Here is a 6,000-nt window from a genome sequence, read left to right as displayed (position 1 = left end):
TTTTGGGATTTATGTTCTGCAAATAGTTGAACGGCTCATAATCTAGTGAAGGAAATTGATGGCGTTGTGGTGGCAAGGTGGTGGTTATGGTGGAGGAAGTGTTGAAAGGAAAGAGAAGGAAGAAGAAGACATAAAGCAAAAAATTGTATAATTCAGCCTTCACGAGCCCGATTTGTGTGAAGATCACATAATTTACCAACAAAAAGTGTCTAAACAGTGTAGCTCTACGATAGGTGTTTAAATGGAATAACATTTAATTAAGATGTCTAAGTAAAAAATCTGAACGATCCCTCGTGGGTTTGGCCTTATTATTATATACTAGAGAAAAGATGCATGTACACTGCAGTAATTATGAAGGACACTGATTTGGTGTTTGTATGTTATACTAGAGAAAAGATGCATGTACGTGGCAGGTTACACTAATAATGATAAACTGAAATGAAGCGTTGTGTATATATATATATATATATATATATATTTCTTCCGTTTTAATTTATATGAACTTATTTAATTGGGCACGACATTTAAAAAAAGGAGATTTTTTTTAAAATTTATGGTTCAAAATAAGTCTTGAAAATTTGTGTGACTGTAAATCATTCATAAAGTGAATTTGTTTCCAAATTAGGAAAGAGGTCATTCATTTTGACACGGACTAAAAAGAAAATAGGTTCAAACAAATTGAAACAGAGGGAGTATATATATAATGGAGAATTCCTCAAAAATTAGAAAAATAATTAAAAAAATAGAAGTTATACAGTCAGACCTCTCTATAACAACATCCTTATATAACAGGTTTTTACCAATAGCAACAACAATCATCTTTATAACAATATGCTCTTTGTAAAATTATTCCTTTATAATAGTTATCTTTTTTTGGTAAGATAATGGTTAATCATCTTTATTGATATAGAACCTCTAAGATTACAAATAATTGGTCCAGAAATTTTGACCAAATGTTTTTTTAACAATTCAGCCCACTAGTGATATTGTCTGCTTTGGTCCTAGGCTCGCACGGCTTTAAAACGCGTCACTAGGAGTTAAAACATACTTACTTATATACCCAGCACCTCTCATGTATTTTGCCGATGTGGGACTTTCCTCCTAATATGGAATGTCACAATTTTGATACTTTAATACACTATTTAGAACAAAGAATATTATATGAATGTATATTTTTATCATTAAAAGATTTTTCTTCATTATATAAAGTGCGATTAAACTTCAAATTTGATAATTAAAATAAAAAAAAAAAATTATGTATTTTTTTGATCTAATATCAACGATGGTATAGATGTATTATGTTAGAAAATTAGAGAAGAATAACAGAAAATTAAAGCTTTGAGGCGTGAAAGATCACTATCTTTCAAAAGTTTATACCTGTATATTCTTTGGGAATTACAAGCAAATTTCTATCAGGATACAATAAAACTTTTGATGGTACATGCAAATTGTGTAGCTTTTTATGAGATGAGTCCGTACTTATAGAAGTTTACAAGGAGACTTCCTGAAGAAACGCTCTTTTTCTAAACAGAGGCAATATTTTGTTAAATTTAAAATTTAAATATTAAATAAACAAAAAAAAACTGTTTAAAATAAAATCTTTATTTAAAGATCCAACCCAGCCCAAGTCCAAATTATTTAAATATATATATAAATACACATATCTTATAAATATGTCAATTTATTAGACCAAATGAATTTAGCTCTTTATAGTCAATTAATGACTATTGACCGTGGATGAGGGACTCCTCCCCGTCAGGGGCGGATCTACGTATATCCCAGGGTGTTCATCCGAACCCTCTCAGTCGAAAAATTACACTGTTTATATAAGGTCAAATTTTTATTTTATGTGTATATATTTAATATTGAACCCCCTCAAAACAAACGAAAGGCGCAGCTCAGTGGCGCAGGGGGTTCAGAGTTGCCCGTTACACGCGGGTTCGAACCCCAGCAGCTCCGCTTGCAATATTTTCCTGAACATTTTATTTCAGCTGTTTCATTAAACAAAACGACGTAGTTTAGTAACGTTATATTTACTTAAAATAAATGGACAAAACGACGTAGTTTTGTAGGGGACAAATCTAATTGGATTAATTGGATTCAAATCCCTAAATAAGTCAAATATTGAACAAACCAAATGCTTTCTTTCTTTTCTCTTCCGTCACTGTCACCTCACCTAACACCTTTCTCTCTTTTCTTTTCTTTTTTTTCTCAGTTTTTTTTTTGCTGATTTGTTTGCCTCCGCCACTGCTCTCTGGTCTCCGTTCATGGCTTCTTCGGTAAGTTCTTAGATCTCTCCTTTCTCCATTTTTTTTTATCTTTTCTAAAATTCTATATATTTGCTTTATTGCGAGAATAAAATACTGGGTATGTTGTTGTTGTTGTTGTTATTTTGTATATTTGCTATAAATTTTAGCTCGATTGCTTCAAATTTGCCCGGAGTGACTGAGAATTGGTCAGTTGCAAAATTTTCTCTCTTGCTTTTTAGATTATACCCATGGAATCTTGGAGATATGATAGTCAACTTTCAGATGCAATTTTTCAGTTGTAATTTTAATATAAATGAATATATCTCAGTGTTCTCACTAATCGCAGCAAAAAGACAAATTAGGACATAAATTAACTTACAAATACCTTCTCTTAACTTCAATTTTTTTTTTTTATAACTTAAACCAAAGATGCTCAAACGCCTACTAAAGCTTCTCACTTCCTCCTCAAGTTGGTCAGTATTAAGTAGTACTTCATATTTTGGAGTCTCCACATTATCAGTACTTTTGTCTCTCAATATATATATGATTGCTAGTAAAAGAAGAGTTAGTCCATAATATGCATTTAGTATGAGCAGATAATCAAATCTATCACGTCCACCCCCCAAATCTTATTAAAGGCTGTCTCATATTTTTTGTATTTGGAGATATGATAGTTGAAAATGTCTTGCTGTGTTTAAATTACTTATTTTAGGAAGAACAATTTATTCTAGGAAGATATGAAACCTCGTAGAGTACAATTGTAGAACTCCATGGTCTTGCTTGTGTAGTCTAACTTAGTTTCTTTGTTTTTGCTTCAAAAGCTCCCAAGCTTTTACTTTTGTAATATGGCATCTTCAAGTTGCCTTTCTTAATGGAAACTTCTTACTTTATTAGCTTTTGCTTAGTTTATTACCTCTATTGTGGGATTTTATTGTGATATTTTTCTTCATCATGAGCGGAGGTGCCTTCACCCAGCTTCGAGGTTTATGTACGCCTCAAGTAGGCCTTTGACAACACTATTCTTGCTTCGAGCATGATTTTTAGTATTGTCTGTGCAAGAGTGATGCTTGATTTATTATATAGGAATTAGTTCCTATGTGTAGTTCTACTTTGATTTCTAACAATTTGCTACATTGATGACATTGTCTCAGATATAGAAGCTCTTCCGAACCATTTACGGAGGAAGTATGCCTTACTACGTGATTTAGATAAAAGTCTGCAAGGTATTACTTATATTCCAAATTTTATATATTATTGGACTATTAAGGTTCTCTCATGCAAGTTAGTTGCTTTTTGACTTTCCATTGCTATGTGCTTCGTTAATCATACTTTATGTATTTAAGTTATTCCTGATCCGACCCGCTCATTTGCCAACACAAGCGTGCTTATTTTATTTTTTGAACCCCCTGAACTGAAATCCTGCCTCCGCCACTGCTCCCCGTATTACAAACTACACTTACATACATATTATGTATAACAGTGATTCCTATAGCAGCTAAAATACTCTCAGACCCAATAAAGCTGTTAAAGACAGTGTCAGATGATGTGAATTGTGAAGCTACTAGCAAAGTTGAAAATACGCTAAAGATACGGTCACGTCAAGTTGCAGATAATCTCATGCATTGTTGTCTAAAACGTCAAATCGTCTCGTCAAATCTGATTTGGTTTGATGTTTATTTTAGTTTGAAAAATTGATTCGATATTTGATGGACGCATCGGCAGCAAAAGCAGTCATTCACACTCTATTATTGAGAAAATGCTAAAAATAGTCTCTTATGTTAGAGAGTAGGCTTAAAATAGTAGTAATGCCGTCCTAATTTACGTGATATAATTTAAATGAGCATAAATTTTAAGAAATAAAGAATTTTTTTAAATTTTGTGATCTAAAATAAATAAAAATATTTATATGATTATAAATCATCTCGTTAAGAATAAAAGGTAAAATTTAAAGTTAAACTGTTTTCAAATGAGAAAATGTATCTTTTTTTTAAACAGATTAGAGAGGAAAGTATATCACATAAATTGAGACAGAGGGAGTAACAGTTAAGTTCATTAAATATGTCAAAAGTTAACACTTTTAGAGCATGTTTGGGTGGGTTTAATTATACCTATCAGTTAGGAATTCTAACATATAACTTTTGGCTTATTTTTGTTATTTTTTCTTAATAATAAGTGCTTAAAATCATTTTTTATCTGTCTTAATAATAAGTGCTTAAAAGTATATTTTATCTTACTCAAATACTACAAAAGTGTTTAAAGGCTATTTTTAGCTTAAAAGTATCTAAAATAAGTCAATCCAAACATGCTCTTAATCTTTATTAAGTATTTACGGAACTATATCGGTTAGATTTAACAAGGACAAGAATAAGAAAATTAGCGAAAAAAACTCAAATTTAGAGGTACAATATAGTTTCTGATATTGTTAATTTATTTTTATCGTTTAGTGCGGCCTTTTGAGGTGTAATATTTACTATTTTATATTGTGTCGGTGTCTATCGCAGTTTTGTGTTTAAGGTTTTTATTTTTATTTTTTTCAAATTTAATGATCATAAATTACTAAATCTTTAAGGGTCTATTTGGAAAGCCAACTGGTAATTGGAATTGGTGTAATTACTAGGGTAGTAATTACACAATAATGTAATCACAATGACCTGTTTTTCTTTCTGTCATAACGTAATTACAGTGTAATTACAAGCGTGCTATTTTGTCACGACCCAACCCCGTGGGCCGCGACCAGTGCCCGAGCTGGGCACCTATACGTACCCAATACCCCAAATTAGCATATTAACAGAATAATAATATAATAATAATATTAGTGGTCGCTACAGAATTTAGCAGAAAAGCAGACTTGGCACACATAGGCCGATAAGGCCATCACAGAACAGAATATCCCAAACATATGTACAGAACCACACAGATGTATCCACAGACCTCTACAGAACATATCATAATCATAAGACGGGACAGGGCCCCGTCATACCCTGAACAAAGTACATATCCAGATAGCAGTGACAGACTGTACCAAAAGATGGGCTATGTAGAAGAGAGCGCCCCAAATAGCAGAAATAGGATCCTAAACGTGTGGATCAGCGAACCTGTCGTCAGTACCTGCGTGGCATGAAAACGCAGCCCCCGAAGAAAGGGGGTCAGTACGAAATATGTACTGAATATGTAAAGCGGAATCACAGAAGTCAAATCATAATGGTTACAGAAAATGAGTACAGAATCCAGAGTGTCAAATGCATATTTCCAAAACAGACAGAATGCGTACAGAAACATATGTCATATCATATCATATCCGGTCCCTGACACGGGACTCGGCAGACAGAATGTGGCCACCCTCCCGACGCTGGTGCCACTATACAGAGGAATCAGAAAAAGGGGCGTGGCCCCGTATCATATAATGTCATATCAAAATGGCCATACAGATCAGATCAGAATAGGCGGACATGGCACATCATACTCCACAGACCCATGTACGCGTATACCTGCCCCCTCACATCGGGACGCGGCGAACAATGCAGAGAATTACGCTTGACAACATATCCTGGCCCGGGCTCAGTGTGGGAAACATTGGGACATCCACGAATGGAGTAGTGAGAGACTAATGCAATTTAAAAATATAATAAATGTTTTCAAAGACTCGATGAAGCGTATCAAAGACAAACAAATCCAATGGGGTCGGACGGAATCATAATAAATGTATTTCGGATATCATAATAAATTACAGAAGTATAACTTTCCCGAAGTC

The sequence above is a fragment of the Lycium barbarum genome, chromosome 6 (genome assembly GCF_019175385.1).
Source record: "Lycium barbarum isolate Lr01 chromosome 6, ASM1917538v2, whole genome shotgun sequence".
Classification (NCBI taxonomy): Eukaryota; Viridiplantae; Streptophyta; class Magnoliopsida; order Solanales; family Solanaceae; genus Lycium; species Lycium barbarum.
This window is presented reverse-complemented; position numbering follows the sequence as displayed.